Source organism: Armigeres subalbatus, chromosome 3 (genome assembly GCF_024139115.2).
Source record: "Armigeres subalbatus isolate Guangzhou_Male chromosome 3, GZ_Asu_2, whole genome shotgun sequence".
NCBI lineage: Eukaryota > Metazoa > Arthropoda > Insecta > Diptera > Culicidae > Armigeres > Armigeres subalbatus.
Genome location: NC_085141.1, coordinates 324,074,606 through 324,099,019, shown reverse-complemented (window position 1 = coordinate 324,099,019; position 24,414 = coordinate 324,074,606). Strand labels below are relative to the sequence as shown.

At 41.7% G+C, this 24,414-nt stretch overlaps 1 protein-coding gene and 1 long non-coding RNA gene across 8 annotated transcripts in view; both read right to left on the bottom strand.

Annotated features, from left to right (window-relative positions):
* The window catches only part of LOC134225503 (FHIP family protein AAEL005291), a 98,446-nt gene that overhangs the window by 45,448 nt on the left and 28,584 nt on the right, over positions 1-24,414 (bottom strand). The gene's annotated exons all lie outside the window — the stretch shown is intronic.
* LOC134221073 (uncharacterized) lies at positions 131-1,236 on the bottom strand. 3 transcript variants are annotated; one of them, XR_009982196.1, is made up of 4 exons: positions 933-1,236; positions 751-873; positions 576-696; positions 131-520 (listed from the first exon to the last, which is right to left on the bottom strand). It is a non-coding gene; the product is annotated as an uncharacterized LOC134221073 (long non-coding RNA). The 3 variants fall into 3 exon arrangements; XR_009982194.1 differs by having other exon boundaries at positions 576-691; XR_009982195.1 differs by having other exon boundaries at positions 576-691; positions 751-1,236.

The window sequence follows — 24,414 nt, the reverse complement described above, 5'->3', positions numbered from 1 at the left end:
GTAGAGCAGAACTACCAAAGCGGACAAAAGAAGCAATTAGACTGGAGGGCCAAAGCACCAACACAAATCAAATAACCACAAATCTCAATTTAATACATGTATTTAGGGTAATGCACCCATTTTCCTCTGTTACTTCCTACCTCCTACTCATCTTATCTTCTTTCCCTTTCACTTCTCTTTCTCAATCTTCCTAATTTACAAAACACCTCAGTTTTCTTACTCACAGTTTCTTCTCCGTACTCACGGTGCCCTTGTTCGTATTCGGAAGCGGCTACATGGGGCGTCCCCCTACCGTACCGATCCTTGTCGCGGACGGACGACTATCGCCGCACCACACACGCATTCTGCCAAAAGCTCGCCGCGCCACTCACAAGGTTGCTGCCTCCGCTGGAGACCCCTCTGGCCGTCAAGTGCGACCGCTTTGCTGGATGGGATCTCTCCGAGGCCCTTGCTGAGCTCGTCGTCGATGACGAGATTTCCGTCCGAAATCGTTCAACAGTTTTGATACTCCAGAAACACCCTGTAGAATGACAATGATAACACGACTACTCGCTCCTGTTTACAGTTAGACTTACCCAAACGATGGGGTGCTTTCGTCCTGTCTGTATCCTGACTGACTGCTCAAACCGTAGACGGTTTCTGCCGACCGAAATCGTGGTGCTCTTCCACGCGATTCACCTCTGGCTTTTGTCTGATCTGCGAAACATTTGAGGTTAGATCTGTATCGTGGTGATAGAGAGGCCTGCCTACCTTGAGATCGCTAGATGCTGGCACTCTCGGCCGAAGCCGAATTATGGTGATCTGCCTGCTTCTCCTTTTCCCTGTCCTGCCAGGTTCCGGACTTCCCGTGCGAGTTTCACTCGGCGTTTGCACCTAATTTGTCAAACTTTTGATTAAGTTCAGTTTGATCATACTGTCGGTTTTCTTCTCACCTCAAATCCAAAACCGCGCTCGCTCGAGGAGTCGCCCCCTGCTCGGAGTCTCGTTATGCCGCGATTGTTTCCCCGGCTGTTCCTCCGAAAATCTGGTTCACGTCGTAGAAACAAAGACGTCTTTGCTCGATTTGGTTTGGAAGCGGCTTTAATCGGTTAAATCTAAAACTCACTCGCGAAGCTGATGAAGGGTGAATTTAACTGCCAATCAGCACAATTATTTCCTCCTCGCGATGGTGACGACGATGCAACCGCACGGAGCTACCGGAAAAAGTGTCGTTTCTTTTCTTGCTGTCGTCGCATGCGATTTGGTGGTTTGTGGTGTGCGTGTGAATCGACTCATCTGTCAATTCTCCGCGGCGCCTCGTGAATGGGCTTTTTGTTTTCAGCAGGGGTGGATTCTTTTAATTCACGTTCAAAGTGGCGGTTGGTGCGTTATGTGGGTACGTGAGGCGACAACTGCGTTTTATTTAGCTGCGTATTTCCAATCTTTATGCTGTTTTGCTAAGTCACAACAAACTTACTGTCTTAAACATAACAACCAAGGAACCCAAATTTCAAACTAAAAATGATGATCCATTATCTGTAGGACACGAAAACATACATATTGAAGTACACCCGATTCTTTTTTTACACGGGGGATGCGTTCCGTGTTAAAAATGTTTTCAGTTCAAAATTTGAAAATCCGTGTAAAAAACGAACGAATCATGCAAAATGGAGCAACTTGACAAAAATTTTGTGTGGGATTTTTTACAGGGCCGTATAAAAAAAATCCGTGTAAAAACAGAATCGGGTGTACAAGAAAACATTTTTCCCACTGAAAAATGTTCTAGGGACATTGTTTAATAGCCAATTAAATTTGCAGACTTTTAGTATGAAAAAAATAAGACTCCTTATTCAATTTTTTTTCGAAATGTGCTCCATCGTTCCTATTTGGATGCAAATGTATTGTATACGTAATTAAATACAGTTTTTAATAACCTTTTCGTAGGCACATTTTAATGCTTCGAAGATTTTAGTTTTCATGAAATATATGTACTTTAAAAACAGTGACATTGAAATGGTGTCGCGTTACAAAGATAGTGGTATAGTTGATACTATACAAAAAGTACACACATAGAATAAAAATTAATTCGAATTCTCTTAGTACTTGTCAAGAGCTTTCTTTTCATGTATCGGACCATTTTTCATGAAGTTACACTAGGTACAAAAATATGGTGTCGCGTTACGCGAATTGAATGTGCTGCTGAAATAAGGGATAAAACAGTTTTCCGTTTATTGATACAGTATAAGAATGGCTTAGAAATTCAGAAAAATTTCTTTTAAGTAAATAACGGCTTGTACATGAATAACGTAACAAAATTGAGGCTGTAACGGGGTGTGTCTTTTGGTAACTATCCATACTACAAAAATGGGTTACCATGCACAAATGTTACGGAGTGGTGGGAAATTACAAATGTTTGGTGTTGTGTATGACTCGTTGGGGTCGTCCATTAGTCATTAGTTATTAGTTTATTAGTCACGTCATTAGTCACGTCATTAGTCACGTGAAACTGAGTTTTTCTATTCGAATAAATTTGAAAGGCTCATTTGACGTGAAGCGTTACGGAGCCACAATCATGTTTTTTTAAAACAAGTTTTATCTTGATTCTTAAACATATTTTTAGCTTTGAGGAACCGAAGGACTCGTGTTTTTGCCTTTCTCGTACAACAAAGTTGTACCGAAAGGTTATCATTTCACTCCAAGAACGAACTTTTTATAGAAGGCCCGGAGACCCATAGTGTTATATACCAATCGACTCAGCTCAACGAACTGAGCACATGTCTATCTGTCCTGTGTATGTATGTGTGTGTATGTGTGTGCACAAAAGCTGAGAAAAACATTAGACAACTTTTCATATAGAAATGCTTTATTCGACAGAAGGCAAAGTCTAGTTGATCACTATTGAATTTGATAACGATCCTCCGTTGCATTTGAAAGTTATGAAGAAAATGGTACATCGAACCGAGCCATATATGCGACATATAAGGTTGGTTTCTTGAATAACTGCGAGAAAGGCAGTATCATTACTCGGTGGATTAAGTTTTTTTTCTCCATTTTATTTGATGAGCTTCAATATTTTAGTTAGTTTTTCTTTCGTTCGCACTCACTAGCTAACCTTTTTTTTATTCTTTGACCGAGTTCGTCACAGTCGAGTGCTCGGTCCGCAAATTTTTGCTGATATCCCAGCTGAGAAAAATGTTTGTTTACTACAGCGCTCGAAGAACGACAATACGTCAATTTAGTCGATATTTCAGCTTAAGAACTTTAACAGAGATTTTCACAGTCAAAATAGGTGAAATAATTTAAGTGTGTTGGTCACCGCCAGATAAAAATATAAAGAATAGCATCAGGCAAAAAACTTCATCGAAACAACGGCAAGAATAAGGGCCTATTGAAAAAAGTTAACAGAGTTTGCTGAATGATAAATTGATAATTTATTAAAATTGAGTTTTTTTTCTGAGTAGTATTGATGAGAGCGTAAAGATTTAAAATGTAGTTAAAAGTAGTTCACTTAGGACACGGTGCATACGTTCTTGTGATAAACATTGGTTGAGACATGAGACGTAAACCAATTTTTTCGGAAATAAATAAAAAGTTGAAAACAGACCACGTTCCAGTAGAACCGTAGAGTAAAAAACGACAGAAATATTCCTCTTCAACATTGCTGAGCCTTTTGATTTAGGGCCATCATCACCTTTCAAAATGGTTAACGTAGAAAAAAGGCAATGTAGAACTTTTCAGTGAAAAAAAACTCACTTCTAGGGGGATCGATCGTTTGACCACGTCCTGAAAACCCGATCCGGATAATACTTGGGTGTGACTAATATAAAAATAGGAAAACCCATTACCATTTATTTCGTTCCTAAAACGAGATATTTGATAAGGTTTAGAATTGGTACAGTTCTAAATTTGTGCCGGTTAGTCTCTCAAACTTTAATAACCGAAACTCCAGATCGTGACCACCAACTCAAACTACATTCAACGATAGATGAATGTGATAATATTCTGTGTCGAATACAACATGTCGCATCGAAATCGGCTGAAATTACGTATTCTATAAACGATAAACACGTTAGTGTAACGCGACACCATTTGCAGAACACTGTTTTTCGATTAGCGTAACGCGGCGGTGTTCATATCAACTGAGTTATTTTCACTAGAATTTCCGTTCTTTCCCGCGATTTCAATTCACAGCCTCATTTCGGTTGATGTATACGAGAAATGCTTAGAACAAATTGAGACTCCAAACCGTATACCAGAGCTAAAAAACGCACTTGCATTTTAAAATGCGAAAAATTCAATTCAGCGATGGTGTCGCGTTACGAAATGCAGCGCGTTATATTTATCATATTTAAAGCGAAAAATCTCAAAATGAATATTCTATCAGAAAGGAAATTTAGTGGGGATAATTTTACACCTGTTTAATCATGTGTCCCCGAGGCTAATTTTCGAATGTAGACCTAATTTTTCGCTCAAAGTCGGCTCCTCATGGTGTCGCGTTACGCTGGATGTGTCGAAAATAAGCAACGAAATTTGTGCTGAATTTCTTTGTTTTCTCGAATATATTTTGTTAAGATATAAATCGAACGACCTTCATTCTGCCAAGCTTCCGATACCATCTTAATTACTGTTAGTTGGATATAGTTACCTGCCAGAACTACTCAAGCTTAGATACAAGATAGAATATAGAATGTGGATAGAAGATGGAAATGGTATGAAAGCCCATTTCCAGTTCTTGCGATTGCTAGAACAAGAGAAATACATGGAAAGATACAAAATAGAAGGAATGGAACGGTGCTCCAATCTGTCATGTTTGTGGAAGAGAAGAAGGCCAGTTCATTTCCAGTGCAAAATGAAAATAAACCGGCTGGCTCTCCCATACTAAACCAAGATGGCTGGATCGCTGGATCGATCGGCAGATTGGAACACCTGGTAGTGTATTCATCTCGAACGGGCCTGAGATTGAACCCACGACCTCCTGCGTATAAGGTAGGAGTAGTAGCCATATTATTATTATTATTATTATTGTTTATTGAAATCATGTAACTTAAGACATTTATCTTTTTTAACGTTACAATGTGGTATTAAACGCTGAATTCATTGCCGTATTCTTAAAACTATCTGTTCTCTTTAGGTGAAAATACCAGTCTACTGCAAGCTACGTAGGAGTTCTATCTTGAAGTTTGCATTAGAATTATTCAATTTAGTTGGGAAAACTGTTCCAGTAAACAACGTCTCTGACGAAAAAGGATTGACTATAGTACGCAGAGTTATGCTGTGGTACTCTAAAACTGTTTGTACAAGTTCCTCTCATGGGTACGAGCTTGTCAAAAAGGTATACTGGAGATGAATTTTTTATTATTCTGAATAGATGCACGCATGATCTATATTTGTAGAAATTTATGAAAGGACATCCAATCAGATTATTTTGTAAGTGTGAGACATGTGAATAACGAGATAAACTATATACATAGCGTACGCAAGCATTTAAGGCGAGTCTAAGCTTATCCATTGAACCAACCAACGCATTAGTGTAAATGAAGTCTCCATAGATGAAGTCATAGAATCATAGAATCTAAGTGTCTTGTTGTTATGTTAAGTCTTAAGTTAAGTTAAGAGCACTGGTTATTAACATGTGCGTCCCATTCTAAATTGTTTTTAAATACAACTCCTAGATTATTAGCACGATCTACAAATTGAACTTCTACACCATCTATCATAATTTGCTTTGGTTTTTACTGGATTTATTGGTAGTAGGTTCACTCTAGACCAACTTAAGAGCTTCCTTAGATCATGGTTTACTAAATTACCAATGGCAGATAATCTTGTAGCAGAATCTGCGCAAATATAAATTTGAACATCATCAGCAAAGAAATGAAAACAACAGAAGTCCAGAACACTTGGCAGATCGTTAATAAAGAGCGAGAAGAGAAGAGGTCCTAGGACTGAACCCTGTGGAACGCCCGAGATAACTGGCTTGAAATCAGACAGAACACCATTAGAAATAACAGCCTGATATCGGTGACTTAAATAACTTTCAATTAATCTATCAGTTGGGGTGGAAAAGTTGTATAAAGAAATTAGTTTATTGATCAGCTTGCTATGTACCACACGATCAAAAGCCTTAGCAAAATCGATCAGCAAAAGAATGGTTACTCCATTTTTATCGATAGATTTTGCTATGTAGTCATGTACTTTCAACAATGCCATCTCAGTACTATGCTGATTGCTGATATCTGAAGCCTGACTGTAGATGATTAAGGTAATTCATTCTGCTAAAATAATCAGTAATTTGATTTTTAAGTATTTTCTTTAAAATTTTAGATAAGGTAGACAATAAACTAATTGGCCTTAGGTTCGAAATTGTATTCACATTTGCTTTTTTATTGATTGCGATGACCTTAGCACGTTTCCATTCTGTAGGGAACTTATTTGTTGTTATTATTGAGGCAGGGCATATGGAATAATAACCCTTAAAAATTTGATTGGAATGCTATCAAATCCAACAGCGTTTGACTTGATTCCGAATACGGCATTTACGATTTCGAAATCCATTACTGGACGAAAACGGAAACCGTGAAATTTGAACAGAAATAGTCATTGATATATTTTTTTTTATCTTCTTTTAGGTGTTTTTTAAATTCTAGATTAAGTTCAACACCGGCGTCATTGATATCATTCGCAGTGTGTTCATACACTTCTGGGGAACTATCATTGGTTGATACCCCCAGGTTTTTTACATTCCTCCATAACTGCTTACAAGGGAGATCCACATTCAACTTTAGCTTATCATAAGCAACTTTAGCTTTAGAAACCATTAAATTAACCTTATTCCTCAATCTTTTGAATAGTCTATCGTTTTCGAGTGTTTTACTGTTCTTCCAGTTGCGATACGCCAGATCCCTTTTAATTATTGCCTTCTCTATGTGATGATTGAACCAAGGATTTTTACGAAACTTGCGGAATCGCAAGGGGAAAAAATATAATGAAGATTATTAAAACTGTTATTCAAAATACTCGTTAAAATATCCGGATCATCTACAGAAAAATAGTCACTCCAGTTGATCCTAAAGAAACTTTCGTAGAGCAAAGAATCATTATAGTTGAAGTAATCTCGAGACCAATAACCTGATTCAACTTTTTGAAGAGAAAATGCTAGAGAAGCAAATATGAGATCATGCTTTGAAATACCAGGCATTGATATTTGACTGAATTTTACCACATAATCAGGAGTATCTGTCAATAACAGGTCTAGGAGTGAACAACCAGACTGATAGAGATATATGACCACCAAGCCCGTTATTGTGCTTACTTTCAAATTTAATTGTCACCGATACATCCTATCTTATTTTTATTGTTCGCTTATGTTTTGTATTGCTTATCCAAAAACTAAACAAATTATATAAGTATTCTTTATCTAGGTCAGCGGTTCTCAACCTGGGGTACATGTACTCCTGGGGGTACCTTCAATGTCTCCAAGGGGTACCTCGGGCAAAAATGCGTAATGGCGGATGTATTACAATTCCAATAAAAACTTATTAATAAAGTTTTGATAATTGTATGATTTTTTATTTCAAAACATGGTATTGTATACTAAATTAATGATTTTGTGTGTGTGTGTGTTACTTCTACGTGAAGTTAAACGATTTACAATGATATGGAAATGCTAATATCATCTTCCAAACTTAGACGTACATGTTCATGATAGAATTAGAGGCGAAAGTATAGAATTGATAGTTCCGTTAGGATACGGCAGGCATGAAGAATGTTTTTATAGAAGTCGATTTGAAAGTGATTATTTATTTATTTATTCAGACTAAGGCCGAAGTGGCCTGTGCGGTATATAACAGTCTTCTCCATTCGGCTCGGTCCATGGCTACACGTCGCCAACCACGCAGTCTACGGAGGGTCCGCAAGTCATCTTCCACCTGATCGATCCACCTTGCCCGCTGCGCACCTCGCCTTCTTGTGCCCGTCGGATCGTTGTCGAGAACCATTTTCACCGGGTTACTGTCCGACATTCTGGCTACGTGCCCGGCCCATCGCAGTCGTCCGATTTTCGCGGTGTGAACGATGGATGGTTCTCCCAACAGCTGATGCAATTCGTGGTTCATTCGCCTCCTCCACGTACCGTCCGCCATCTGCACCCCACCATAGATGGTACGCAGCACTTTCCTTTCGAAAACTCCAAGTGCGCGTTGGTCCTCCACGAGCATCGTCCAGGTCTCGTGTCCGTAGAGGACTACCGGTCTAATTAGCGTTTTGTAGATTGTCAGTTTGGTACGGCGGCGAACTCTATTCGATCGGAGCGTCTTGCGGAGTCCAAAGTACGTACGATTTCCAGCCACTATGCGTCTCCGAATTTCTCTGCTGGTGTCATTTTCGGCAGTCACCAGTGAGCCCAAGTACACAAATTCTTCTACCACCTCGATTTCGTCACCACCGATGCAAACTCGCGGTGGGTGGCTCACATTGTCTTCTCTTGAACCTCTTCCTATCATGTACTTCGTCTTCGACGTGTTGATGACTAGTCCGATCCGCTTAGCTTCCCTCTTCAGTCTGATGTAGGCTTCCTCCATCTTCTCAAAGTTACGTGCCATAATATCTATGTCGTCGGCGAAACCAAATAGCTGGACGGACTTATTGAAAATTGTACCACTCGTGTTAATCCCTGCTCTTCGTATTACCCCTTCCAAAGCGATGTTGAATAGCAAACACGAAAGACCATCACCTTGCCGTAACCCTCTGCGGGTTTCGAAGGGACTCGAGAATGCCCCTGAAACTCGGACTACGCACATCACCCGATCCATCGTCGCTTTGATCAACCGTGTCAGTTTATCCGGAAAGCCGTGTTCGTGCATTAACTGCCATAGCTGGTCCCGATCGATTGTATCATATGCGGCTTTGAAGTCGATGAATAGATGATGTGTGGGCACGTTGAATTCGCGGCATTTCTGCAGTACTTGGCGAATGGCGAACACCTGGTCCGTGGTGGAGCGTTCGCCCATAAAACCCGCCTGGTACTGCCCCACGAACTCCCTTGCAGTTGGTGCTAGTCGACGGCATAAAATTTGGGAGAGTACCTTGTAGGCGGCGTTCAGCAATGTGATTGCGCGGTAGTTGCTACAATCCAGCTTATCGCCCTTTTGTAGATGGGACACACGACACCTTCCATCCACTCCTGCGGCAAAACTTCCTCCTCCCAAATCTTGGTAATGACCCAGTGCAGCGCTCTAGCCAGTGCCTCACCACCGTGTTTAAATAGCTCTCCTGGTAGTTGGTCAACCCCAGGGGCTTTGTTGTTCTTCAGCCGGCCAATCTCCTCCTGGATTTCCTGGAGATCCGGAGCCGGTAGAATTCTGTCCTGCGCGCGTTCTCCCAGGTCCATCACCATACCGCCATCTTCGTCTGCCACATCGCCATTCAGGTGTTCTTCGTAGTGCTGCCGCCACCTTTGGATCACCTCACGCTCGTTCGTAAGAAGGTTCCCGTTTATGTCCTTACACATATCAGCCTGTGGCGCGTGGCCCTTACGTGAACGGTTTAACTTCTCATAGAACTTTCGTGTGTTATTAGCGCGGTACAGTTGCTCCGTTTCTTCACGGTCTCGATCTTCCTGCTGACGCTTTTTCCTCCGGAAAATCGAGTTTTGTCTGTTCCGCGCCTGTTTATATCGTGCTTCGTTCGCCCTCGTGCGGTGTTGCAGCAATCTCGCCCATGCTGCATTCTTCTCTTCCACTAACTGCTCACATTCGCCGTCATACCAGTCGTTTCTCTGATCCGAGGGCACCGTGCCAAGTGCAGCGGTTGCGGTGCTACCAATGGCGGATCGAATATCTCCCAGCCATCTTCAAGAGACGCTGCGCCTAGCTGCTCTTCCGTTGGAAGTGCCACTTCCAGCTGCTGCGCGTATTCTTGGGCTAGTCTACCGTCTTGTAGCCGCCCAATGTTAAGCCGCGGCGTCCGACTTCGACGCGTGTTGTACACCGTCGAGAGTTTTGAGCGCAGGCATACTGCAACGAGGTAGTGGTCGGATTCAATATTCGCACTGCGGTAAGTGCGGACGTTCGTGATGTCGGAGAAGAATTTACCGTCGATTAGAACGTGGTCGATTTGGTTTTCCGTTTCTTGGTTAGGTGATCTCCATGTGGCCTTGTGGATATTTTTGCGGGGAAAGAAGGTGCTTCGGACTACCATTCCGCGGGAGGCTGCGAAGTTTATGCATCGTTGGCCGTTGTCATTCGATACGGTGTGCAGACTATCCGGTCCGATGACCGGTCTATACATTTCCTCCCTTCCTACCTGTGCGTTCATGTCACCGATGACGATTTTAACGTCCCGCAGTGGGCATCCATCGTATGTCTGCTCCAGCTGTGCGTAGAACGCTTCTTTCTCGTCGTCGGGTCTCCCTTCGTGTGGGCAGTGCACGTTGATGATGCTATAGTTGAAGAAACGGCCTTTAATCCTCAGCTTGCACATCCTTGCGTTGATTGGCTGCCACCCAATCACGCGTTGGCGCATCTTACCCAGCACTATGAAGCCGGTTCCCAGCTCGTTAGTGGTGCCACAGCTTTGGTAGAAGGTAGCCGCTCGATGCCCGCTTTTCCACACTTTCTGTCCTGTCCAGCAAATCTCCTGCAGCGCCACGACGTCGAAGTTGCGGGGATGTAATTCATCGTAGATCATCCTGTCGCAACCTGCGAAACCTAGCGACTTGCAATTCCATGTTCCAAGCTTCCAATCGTGATCCTGTATTCGTCGCCTAGGTCTTTGCCGATTATATCGAGTCGCATTATCTCTTATATTGTTCGTAATGATTGGTTTTCTAGGCGGCTTATTGGGCCTGCGCAAACCTCCTGTCTCGTCGGAGGGCCGTCGTGTCAGGGCTGTTTAGCGTCCCACCTAACACCAGGACTTGAGCTTGTGCGCTTTGAGCGGCACACGGTCGCTTTGGTGGGGCCTACTTGCGGATACATGCAGCTTTTTATAGAGGTTTAACAGGGCCCACTGTCAAACCCCACCACATCCTAGGCAAGACCCACAACTCGCAGATGACCTGGGGAGGGATCGTCAAGCCCTTGGACATAGTCCCTGCTGCCCCCGATTTGAAAGTGAGCGGAGGGCAATATTGTGATGGCACATATCACACGACCTTCCTTCTGCCAAGCTCCCGTATGAAGGGGAGGGAGAATATCAGTGTGGACGCTGATATATCTCCACTGGCCAGTGCTCGACCTGTCTGGTCTGTGTTCGTATCCGCATAACTCGAAAACGGCTGGATGGGTTTTCTTCGTTCCTTCAGCAGATACGTTTGTTAGAGTTTCCGACGGGTTTATATGATATTCTCTCATGTGAAAATCACGAGTAAAATTAGTAAATCACAGAGGCGTCGCGTCCGCATGTGCAACCTGTACACTGCACAGGTAGCAATTTTGTCCCTACCATTAAAACTCTCAATAGATTTCTTGTCATTCTAATTCAAATACTTGGATCATGTGCATTTGTCATATGTTAAGTACAATTTTAACGATAGAGTATAAATACATAATCGTAAAATATGCACGGAATTTTTACAGGCGACATGTGATATGAGGCAACCGAAATGCTGCGATGGGGGCGCGTTATATTTTACTCCACGATACAGAAACGACGCACCGCCATATGTTGTCCATCACGTGCACTTTCAGCAGAGAACGGTTTGCCATGCATCATACACGCATTATTTTGTATGTGTAGGTCATCCGCTTTAACCGCAATCGGCGATGTATAGGTAGCCAAAGCGTTCATCGTTTGCAGTGCACGGTTTGGTGCCGGTGCAGAAAAGCACATCGGTTTGGTGCCTACCGAGTAGGTAACCCATACCGCTTCAAACAGCGCATGCGCGTTTGGTTGAAGAGCGCGCAAACGGAATAAAATAGAAAAAGAAAAGAGGTGGTGATTAAATGAATTTTCTGCTCTCTCAAAGCGTTCCATGGCGAAAGTCCGGTTTTGAATAAGCACATTGGATCACAAGCGTTTTATAATATTCATATTGAATGGGATTATGGCTTATTATGATTTTTTTCGTCAAATACAACATCCAAAAGCTATTCGTATACCATGTGGGCAGCTTAGCGGGTAGAGGGGTAGGAAAAATGTGTTAACACAAATTAATGAAAAATTGCATGATCAGACACATATAAAAATGTTCGCCATCTGTCTAAGTGATATGAAAACAGCCCTTCTAAACAAAGATTCATCTAAGTAATAATGATAATTGAATAATTAATAATTGATTAACGTTTGGATTACAGATATGTTCCGATTTCATCACGTTCCGTTTTTATCACGCTCCGATTTCGTCAACAAAATTATTCCGTTTTTATCAACAAGAAAATTCAATCATTTTTTTTTAGAGATTTAGCCTTTAGCATTAGCATTAGCATTACCATTGTTACGGTGTAATTCGTAGATTGGACACTAGTGATACTCATGTATTACTTTTGAGATCCTTATCTAGAATGCTATCAGAAATCAAGAAGGGGAGTGTTCCTTGATTCCAGTCTCAAACAAAAATAACAAAAGCATGAGGATTACTACTCCTGGCCACGCCCATCTTCACCGTAACTAGAGAGAGGAAAGAAGTGTTGATGTAGTACTTACTTAACGAGAGGCCACCTACTTAGCGACACCCTCATAAGTACCACGGAGTTGGATAGTGAGGAAGGTAATCGTTAGGTCAGGATTTGCCTGTAGCTGGCAATGTAACCGTGGTAGATCTTACCCCGTAACACACCACGTAAACCCCGTAACACACCACGTAAAAAGACACCAATCATTACGGGTCTTTTTTTTTAGAGATTTTTGGTTAAATGTTGTATTTATAATATTTCAAGCACTAACGGTAATAAGACCGTAACTAACAAGAGAGGATTCTTTTCACCGACTTCCCCTCATCGAAATAAAAGTGATAAGATGCGGGTTTGTTTGCCCTTTATTACTTTAGGACGAAGAATTACACTGTTATGTTCTAAGCGTTCTGATATAACTGAAAAATCGTTGAAATACTTTTACGGATGTTCTAGGCCGTCCAAACTATTCTGGAGTACATATCCTCGAATGCATCAAGAAATATGTCTACAAAAAAATTGTCCAAAAAAAATGTTATTTTAATGCTGATTCATTGACAGCTACATCAAACAACTGAAAACCGAAATACACCGCTCGGTGCACAGGTTGAAGAATTGACCACGCGACGCCTCTGAAATCATGAAACCCTAAAGTTAAGATTCGTGTGGAAACTTGGCATGGGCATTTACAGTGCGCTTTTTCGCCTATTATGCAGGACAACGTATGCCGGGTCGACTATATATTATATAGACTAGTCGACCCGGCAGACGTTGTCCTGCATAGTAGGCGTGAATGCCCATGCGAAATTTCCATACGAATCTTAATTTTAGTATTTCATGATTTACTCAACTTTATTCGTAATTTTTGCAAGAGGAAATATCATATAAACCCGTCGGAAATGATAATGAACATGTCTGCTGAAGTAATGAAGAAAATCCATCCAGCCGTTTTCGGGTTATGCGGATACGAACACAGACCATTTCATTTTTATATATAAGAATTAAATAGAATTTCAATTGGGTTGTTGAGCAAAAAATGCTGTTACAACAGTCACGGATTTCGCGAATCTCGCGGATTTTCTTTTCCAGTCGCAAAAATCGCGGTTCCTTTGAATGTTGTCGCGAAAATTGCGGATTTATATTGAAGCTCTTTCTAAACTTGATTGAATAAATTCAAAATGCAATTGTAGACGTGTATAAGGGTCAGCAATACTTTGGGATCCAAACACGTTATATACGAATAACGTTTCAATTATCGTATGGATGTTTGTTGTAATTTGCACAATGTTTGGCATTCGGGATGGCCGGAACGTCGAATTGTGTTTAGAGCTTAGTCTAAGCTTTTTACAGTGGCTCCCTTGAATGTTGTTGCAACAATCGTGGATTATTTTTATGTTTATGCCTTTATGGGAACGATAATTAGCGTATCTTGCGGTCCAAGGGTTGACGATAAATTCAAATCAAACGTATTGCATTTGGCACCAGGACTGAGCTGATGTTATGACAGCTGGGTTTTTTAAAACTCTAATTTGGTTGAGAGATAGAGAGGTTCTCGTTCTCTATCTCTCCGACCATATTTTGTACTGTCAATTATGCCTATCATTACTTGGTCAGCTATTTATTCCAAGCGGTGCTGCCATTTCTTGATCTAAAATTTCTCGTTTCTACAATTGGTCATACGCTCAGTCATTTCAGCAACTGATACTATGTTCGCACTACGGCCTTTAATTGAACTTTACCTATTTTCCACAACTAGTTTTCGAGAAAAAAAGATTTCAAAACAGATGGGCAAAAACTGGGGTGTAGGCGATTTCAAGGTGCCTTACTCTACATATTTCTTGAAAAGCCATAAATACCAAACTGCCATTACATTATAGGGAACTTGCAATGGGAACAAAAATTGATATCTTATAAATCCTTAGATACTCTAGGAGTACAATACATTTTATATGAACTCTTCTAAATTTAACCCATGGTTTTCTTTTCCGATGTTTCCTACGTTTATGACGGTACAGCCCACTGTGCGGCACGCTTAACAGAAGGCAACAAGAAAACGCCAAAGCAAATGTTCCCTCGGTCGTTGAAGGCAGCGACCCAAAACGTAGAAATGTAGAAGAAAAAAATATCGCACATGTATAAAATGCGCGAAATGATTATGCAGTCACCTGCGCAGGGTCCGCACCGCTACTTGCGGCTTTTGATTTACTTATCTCTGACACTGTGCGTCATACCCGCCCGCACAGGCCCGTACTCAGGAACGGGTGATTTATTCTTATTCATATTAAGCTCAGTGTTTGCGTGATGACACGGAATGTTTCACATGGTCAACTATGACATGTGACTATTTCATTTAGTTTAGAACAACATTTGATGAAGCCGGTTTTACACACCGAGGGTCAACTTCTGATTTCCCACGAAATAAAAATATGATTAAGTTCAATATTAAATAATTTATTCTGCAAAATTTTCTCACCGTTCTCCTTCAAAATAAGCTGTTTTTCATTCCTCGTACACTAAGTTGACCAAAAAAGTAAAAACTAATTATTAAAAAGGACCATGAACTAAGCGTCGTTTGAGAGGTTAAATTTCCAAACTAGTATAAAGAAAATAATCAGAGTAGGTAGTCAGCAGCGCTTACAGCAAGCAAGGGGTGATTGCGTATGTTGAAGAAAGATCTATTTTCAGTATTCCCAAAACCATTAACATGCTACTGTCAATGCATTAAAAATAACTTGATAAGAAATTTGTCAAAAAAATACTAATAAATGACAGTGACGTTTCCCTAACTTCAATCTACCTGTGCACTGGATTTACCAAAATGCCTCAAAACATCAAAATTTTCATTTTCATATCAGTGTACAGGTAAAAAAAGAGGTTACGCGACGCCACTGATAAATGAACAAACATAAGCTAATTGAGCTGAACAAAAAGTGAGTAAGATGAAATTATCTGATTTGCAACAGCTTCATGGTCGTTACCAAAAGTATCTCTAAAAAGTATTTTGATTGATATCAACTTATCCCATTTACGCACTTGCCTCGGGGGACGACACTTGAAGTTCATTCAAATCGAAAGCATAACTTGATAGCCCTCCATTGTCAAAGCTTGATAATTTTCACTCGAGTTGATTCATGCGTGCATAAAATGTTCCTCAGTATGATCGAAACAAAACAACAGTAAGTGACTAAACTGCCACTAGCCGCAAGTCAGGCCCATCGTTGCTTGATTTCATATTCATATAAGACTGGCTTGCGGTTAGCGACAATAAAGCTGTAGAGGTACTTCGCTCTCTCGCTTTCTCGTTGACGAATGTACATCGCTTGGCGTTTGTTGGCTCGAGTCTAGCAGGTGTCTTCGTAGTCGAGCATACGTTATTTATGGATACATGAAAGCATAAAAGAATAAAGCTTCTTCATAGGGCTACTTTGTCTAGGTGTATGAAAACGAACACAAAATTGACGAGAGGCTTTAAAATTAAAGCTGGCCCCATTGAGACCCAAAGCAGCATTAACCATTGCGTTGTCAATGTGGTTGGAAAGTGTGCCGCCAGTGGGGTTTTGAATTAGGCACGACATAGAATACGACACAATGTGATGATTTTCAAGTCAGCGAAATTATTGATGTGATGAATGGAGGTCATATTTAAGGGAAACCCAATCGCGTTCACATTAGGAATCACTCGATTGAAAGCCATTGATGAGATGCAAATTATCTCAAATTATGATAGTGTGGAAACCCTACAGATTAGTATTGAAAAACATGTCCCGTTTCTTTTCACTCTTATGTTCAAGATTGTGCTGGAATATTTTCGGCGTTTGACAAAGTTTCGTGCTAGATTCTTCCAGCTAAGAATGAAATTAAATTACGGATCATTTCAGTATCGTTGACGTGCGAACAATCCGTAGGAACCGGCGGCCGGTGACGGTTACCGTGCGTTATTAAGCCGTTCCGCAAGGCCTCTATTTGCAACACCTGCTACAAGATACGTCAACAATTAAAAGGCTCAGTAATAAATGTGCGTTCATGATTAAACACATTGATTGGTATTCATGACAGTTGGCAGTTTACGCAATTTAATCATCTGCACATTAACTAGTTGTAAATTTTGAATTATATTTAAAGTATTCAATTGCTGTTTCTGCACAACTGGCTATTAAGTCAATTAGAAAACTTTCTCTGATATGTCTTCTTCCAAGCTATAAAATAAAATAACTGGTTGCCCTGAGAAAAGTTGAATACATCGAAAGAAGTGCGTTACATTAGAAGGCATTTGATTTCATTATCTAAAACTGCATACAAGTCCCTTAATACCTACCGATATAATTATATTAATTATATTACCTCACCACACGAAACAAGAGATCATAGATTAGTGCGAGGTATGATAGCACGTAAACACTTTGTCTGATTATGGTTGAAAAGATCCATCTAAAATCGATTATCTCTTTTCCAGTTGAACAGAAATATTCTCCTTTGTTGGACATGTATTACCGAAACATTTTGGCTTAACCACATCTATTGAAATTACCGAGCCAAGTGTAAGTCGCCGATTTGATCGATTACATTAGATTCCATACTGCCACCGCAAGCATTACTGTCCTGTTGATATGAGTTTCATATCAATATGGGACAGTTTTGCTTGCAGCGGCAGCATAATCAGACAACAAGAAAAATGACAACACACAGCAAAAGCAAAACGCTCAGCACCATCAATCGGCACTAGGACTGTCATTTAATGTTTATTGGTGTCTTAATTCCCTAATGTCGTTATCATCCGTTTGCAGCAAAGCAAAGTGACAAGTTTTATTCTTGATAGACTTATCTTAAGTTCCCTAATACATAATCGCAAAATTAGTAAACTCACTATCAATAGCACTTGAAGTGCTCAAGGAACACAAAACTTCGAAGTGGCATCGTTGAAGATGCGATTCAAACGGAACAGAAAAAGCAAGGTATGGTTTATTTTTCTCTCAATATTTTTATACGATAGAATCAATTTTGTTGTGTGATCCGTAACGCTCAGACAGTTTGAAATTTACCTTACGTGTGAGTAATCGATTATGCCAGTCAGACATACACGAAACTAATCGATGAATGTCATGGTTCATCGTTGATTGACATGAAAGCATTTTCCCTTTATTACAGTAGTAATAGGTTTAGGGAAAGGGTAATATCAAATGATGATTTTCAATATGTTTCCTTTCTGATCAACTGACGTAGGTTAAATCGTGTTATTACGGCCTTATTCCGCAAACCCATGCATTATTGGATAGACTTTTTTTCATTTAAGCCCTAAGCTTGCAGTGAGGTAAAGTTTTTTTTTTAATAATTAGATTAATAATCCAAAATCTTAGTACCTTGGTTCTCCAAGCAACGACGTGAATTTGAGTTCCAAAAAAGCTGAGCTGAGCACCATCTACTTTTATGACACTGACGTTTTAGCAGCAGAAACTTTTTATTAAATCCTATACGTTTTCCTTTTACGTAAGTTATACAAAAACGATACGGTGACTCAGTTTTATGGAAAAGTAAACGTTTCTGCTAATGGATCAGATAGATGCAAGTCATTATCTTTATCTATATACATAAAAATGAATTTCTGTCTGTCTGAACCTTATAGACTCCGAAACTACTGAACCGATCGGCGTGAAAATTTGTGTGTAGAGGTTTTTGGGGCCGGGGAAGGTTCTTAAAATGGTTTGAGACCCCTCCCTCCTTTGGAAAGGGGGGCTCCCATACAAATTAAACATAAATTTCTGCATAACTCAAGAGGTAATCATACAATAAATCAATTTTAGGCGAAACAAAGTTCGTCGGGTCTGCTAGTGGTAAATAAAAAAAAATCGGCTCGGTATGGGTATTGCACATCTCTCTTGGTTTAAATTGATGTTCCTTTCAGACTATTTTTTTATTCAGTTTTTCAACATTGTTGGCACTTTTCCTTCCTATTACGGACTTCGTAACCAGCTTAAGTCCCGTAGTCTGCAAACGAAAACAAAATTCGCGCTGTATACTACTCTGATTCTTCCGGTGGCTTTATACGGCCATGAAACCTGGACGTTAAAGGAGGCTGAGAGCTTTCGGAGTGTTTGAGCGTAAGGTGCTGCGGACAATACTCGGCGGTGAATAGGAGAACGGTATCTGGAGGCGCCGCATGAATCACGAATTGTACCAGGTGTATAAAGGGCTGGATATTATTAAGCTTATTCAACACGGCAGACTACGGTGGGCTGGTCACGTTGTTCGTATACCGGAAGAACGTCAAGCGAAGATAATATTTAGTAGAGAACCCGGAAGAGGCCGCAGGCTTCGTGGAAGGTCGCGTACACGATGGCTTTTTGCAGTTGAAGAGGACCTGAGGCCGCTCAATGTTCAGGGCGACTGGAAGCGATTGGCCCAGGATCGAGTCCAGTGGAGAAGGATACTCCATTCGGCGTAGGTTCATCGAAGAGCTGTAACCCATCAAGTTTCAAGTAAGTATCTATCTTCCATTACACAAAAACCAAATTTTCGATAGAAGACCCGTAGTGTTATACATTAGAAGACTCAGCTCAACGCATCACTATAATGACTGTACCTGCTTCTCATTTTTGAGTTACTTATCCTCAACCGATTTTCTCGCAACAAACTGCATTCGACAAGGCATAACATCCTTTGATTCGTTGAATGGATCCGTGCGAATGAATGATGCGTCTACGAATTTTTCGGAGGTCACAAGTGAGCCCAAGTACACGAGTTTTTCAACCACCTCGATTTCGTCACCACCAATACAAACTCGTGGTGGGTGGCTTGAGGCTCTTCCTATCATGTACTTCGTCTTCGACGTGTTGATGACTAGTCCAATCCGTTTAGCTTCGCTTTTCAGTCTGATGTTGGCTTCTTCCATCCTCTCAAAGTTTTGTGTCATAATATCTATGTCGTCGGCGAAACCAAATAACTGGACGGACTTTGTGAAAATTGAACCACTCGTGTCGATCCCTGCCCTTCGTATTACCCCTTCCAAAGCGATGTTGAATAGCAGACACGAAAGACCATCACCTTGCCGTAACCCTCTGCGCGTTTCGAAGGGACTCGAGAATGCCCCTGAAACTCGAACTACGCACATCACCCGATCCATCGTCGCCTTGATCAACCGTATCAGTTTATCCGGAAATCCGTTTTCGTGCATTAGCTGCTATAGCTGGTCCCGATCAATTGTATCATATGCGGCTTTGAAGTCGATAAATAGATGATGTGTGGGCACGTTGTATTCGCAGCATTTCTGCAATACCTGACCTGACGTACGGCGAACGGCTGTGGTAGTGCGTTCACCCATAACTCCCGCCTAGTACTGCCCCATGAACTCTCCTGTAATTAGTGTTAGTCGACGGCATAAGGTTTGGGAGAGCACCTAGTAGGCGGCGTTCAGCAATGTGATTGCACGGTAGTTGCTACAATCCAGTTTATCGCCATTTTTGTAGATGGGACACACGACACCTTCCATCCACTCCTGCGGCAGAACCTCATCCTCCCAAACCTTGGTAATTACCCAGTGCAGTGCTCTAGCCAGTGCCTTACCACCGTGTTTAAACAGCTCTCCTGGTAGTTGATCAACTCCAGGGGTTTGTTGTTTTTCAGCCGGCCAATCTCCTCCTGGATTTCCTGGAGATTCGGATCCGGGAGTCGTATGTCCTGTGCGCGTGCTCCCAGGTTCTTTACCATAGCGCTACCGTTGTCTGCCACATCGCCATTCAGGTGTTCTTCGTAGTGCTGCCGCCACCTTTGGATCACCTCACGCTCGTTCGTAAGAAGGTTCCCGTTCATGTCCTTACACATATCAGGCTGTGGAACGTGGCCCTTACGTGAACGGTTTAACTTCTCATAGAACTTTCGTGCGTTATTAGGGCGGTACAGTTGCTTCGTCTCCGTCACGGTCTCGATCTTCCTGCCGGCGCTTTTTCCTCCGAAAAATCGAGTTCTGTCTGTTCCACGCCCGTTTGTATCGTGCCTCGTTCGCCATCGTGCGGTGTTGCAGCAATCTCGCCCATGCTGCATTCCTTTCCTCAACTAACTGCTTACATTCGTCGTCACATCAGTTGTTTCTCTGATCCGGGAGCACCGTGCCGAGTGCAACGGTTGCGATGCTTCCAATGGCGGATCGAATATCTCCCCAGCCATCTTCAAGAGACGCTGCGCCTAGTTGCTCTTCCGTTGGTAGTGCCACTTCCAGCTGCAGCGCGTAGTCTTGGGCTAGTCTACCGTCTTGTAGCCGCCCAATGTTTAGCCGCAGCAGAAGACTCTGACGCGTGTTGTACACCGTCAAGAGTGTTGAGAGCAGACAAACTGCTACGAGGTAATGGTCGGATTCATTATTCGCACTGCGTTAAGTGCGTACGTTTGTGATGTCGGAGAAGAATTTACCGTCGATGAGAACGTGGTCGATTTGGTTTTCCGTTACTTGATTAGGTGATTTCCATGTGGCCTTATGGATACTCTTGCGGGAGAAGAAAGTGCTTCGGACTACCATTCATGGAGGCTGCAATATTTATGCATCGTTGGCCGTTGTCGTTCGATACGGTATGCAGACTATCCGGACCGATGACCGGTCTATACATTTTCTCCCTTCCAACCTGAGCGTTCATGTCACCGATGACGATTTTGAAATCCCGCATTGGGCATCTATCGTATGTCTGCTGCAGCTGTGCATAGAACGCTTCTTTCTCGTCGTCAGGTCTCCCTTCGTGCGGGCAGTGCACGTTGATGATGCTGTAGTTGAAGACACGGCCTTTTATCCTCAGCTTGCACATCCTTGCGTTGATTGGCTGCCACCCAATCATGCGTTGACGCATCTTCACCAGCACTATGAAGCCGGTTCCCAGCTCGTTGGTGGTGCCACAGCTTTGGTAGAAGGTAGCCGCTCGATGCCCGCTTTTCCACACTTTCTGTTCTGTCCAGCAGATTTCCTGCAGCGCTACGACGTCGAAGTTGCGGGGATGTAATTCATCGTAGATTATCCTGTCGCAACCTGCGAAGCCTAGCAACTTGCAGTTCCATGTTCTAAGCTTCCAATCGTGATCCTTTATTCGTCACCTGGGTCTTTGCCGATTATATCTAGTCGTATTATCTTTTATTTCGTTCGTAATTTGTGGTTTTATAGGCGGCTTATTGGGCCTGCGCCAACCCTTCTGTCTCATCGGAGGGCCATCGTGTGAGGCCTGTTTAGTGTCTTGTGCTTGTGCGCTTTGAACGGCACACGGTCGCTTTGGTGGAGCTTACTTGCGGATACATGCAGCTGTTTATAGAGGTTTCATAGAGCCCACTGTCAAACCCCACCACATCCTAGGCAGGCACCACAACTCGAAGATTTCCTGGGGAGGGATCGTCAAGCCCTTGGACATAGTCCCTGCTGTCCTCCTGAAGGGTGAAAGTCTCATTGACCACTCTCGGAACCTCATGGAGTGCCTTTGAGGAACCTGTAGAATGTACATTTCCGTTTGTAGACCAAAACGTATCATGCGACAGCTCTATCTTCATGGTTACTCACGAATAATCATTTGATGATCTTGTAAAGGACAATTGACCACATTATTCTCTTCCAGAACATCACACAGTACCACTGGAACCTGTAGGAGGGAGCATTTCCGTTTGTAAACTGAAACGTGTTATTCGATAGCTCCATCTTCATGTTTTCTTACGAATAATCTTCTTATCAGTCTGTAAAAGACAATGGACCGTTCTCGGAACAAAATGGGTCATACGACAGCTCTTTTTTCAGGATATTTTACGCATGAGCTACTAATAGATCTGTAAAGCACGACAGACCTTATTGGCTACTATAAGGAACTCACGGGGTGCCCCGGGAGAACCTGCAGGAGGGAACATTTTCGTTTGTAGATCAGAACATTTCTTTTGCTACAATTCTTTCTTTGCGACTCCTCACAAACAATCTATTGATGAGGCAGTAAAAGACGATAGACCTTATTGGCCACATTCGAAACCTTACGTGTACCCCAGGGGCACCTGCAGGCTCTTCTCAATTGATTCATTTAATTGATTTAGCTTACATCTAAGCAGACAACATTGAATCAAAAACTTGACGTCGCAACACACTGTTGGACGCCACATCTCTCCTTCCTCAGTTACGCTTTACGCTCACCAAATAGTTTTGATGTCTTTCTTATTGATCTTCTTCTTTTTCAGTGGGTCTACATTCCAACTGGAACTTGGCCTGCTGTTTAACTTAGTGTCCTATTCGCATTTCCACAGTTATTATTTGAAAGCTTACTATGCCCGCCAATTCCATGAGTATGTATCTTGTGTGGCAAGTACAATGGATACATTATGCCCAGAGAGTCGAGAATGTTTCCCACCCAGAAACATTCTAGGCCGGACCGAGAATAGAACTAACCTTATCCGGATTGGCAATCTTACACCTTTGTTTAGGCCTTTGTATAGGTTTCCTCGAGGCACTCAATAATGTTCCGGTTTTCATCGAAATACCCCAAATGCCATAGAGTGGCCATACAAATTCCCGGTTTTCACGGCTCAAGTTTAGAAATTTACCCGACTGAGGTGTATCGATAGGAAATGATCCTCGAACGGTGCATTTTAGGATTCATTCAACAAAACATAACTAATCGTTTCGACAAATATTGAAAAAGAAAGTCAAAAATTCCGCAAGAAATGCTCTAGTTGGTTTTTCATAGGCTTTTATCGAGCGAATACAAATATGAAATCGTATTATATTATTATATCTATCATAAATAAACGACTGGAAATATTGTTGCTTTCTCAGCCTCTGCGTTGATCAAAAAGGCTATATTTTGAATTGCCCGACGTTTCGGCAATGTATACTACCTTTTCAGGAGAAAATTATCACTCATCTGTTTTTTGGTTTGTAGACATGTTTTGCAAAACGAAAGACGGATACGAGCTCGGTGGTCTAGTGGCTACCACTTATGCCTTATTAGCAGGAGAGTTTAAATCCAGGCTCGTTCCTTTCCTACTTTGTATGTATTTCTATCTTACTTCTCTCTGTGATAGAACGTGAACTATCAAAACGCTACTGTTAGAATCTTCCACACTAACAATTCCGAAAAAAAACCTCCCATGACACCTATGGTCGTAAAGTTCTCTGCATTTTTCCTTAGTAGGTGTCCAACTAACCATCCTTCCCCTTCCTCAGCATTCTCAAGGTGACAGATCTTGAGTCTTGACTATTGGAGAGTGCATTGCTTCCATCTAAGAGATAATGATTAGTACCAAATCAATATCTGTGGTAACGGATGAAACTGATGCTACTCTCATACAATATCTACCACCGACGAATTTGTACGAATTGTTCAATGCTAATGGTAATATTTTGCAAAACGAAAAACGATTGACTAATAATTTGAAAAAGGCAGAAGACATCCTGCCGAAACGTCGGGCAATTCAAAATATAGCCGTTTTTATCAACTCGGAGACAGACAACAACATCCTTGACGCAATATTATTCTATAATAGAAGTAAGCACACAACACGAAATTGAAGTGCTATTTTACCCAACGTTCTGATCTAACCTAGGAGCGACTAGACTGGTAGTAGTTGTGATCGTCCCGTGTATTTGCAGAACGCTGGTATGAGAAAATCAGCTATTTCAAATTCAAGAACATTTTTTCCCTTTTGCCATTTGAAGCTATTATTCTTAAATTCTGTGTCACTGTAACGAACAAATAATCTTTTTTCTTCATCAACTGAAGGGCTTCAAAAGGGCTTGAAGGGCTTTACGTTTGGATAAAGCAATTTAGTTACTTTGTAGAAAAGTTAGCTAAGGTTTCTAACTTTCCATTGGTATTCATATCACTGCAAA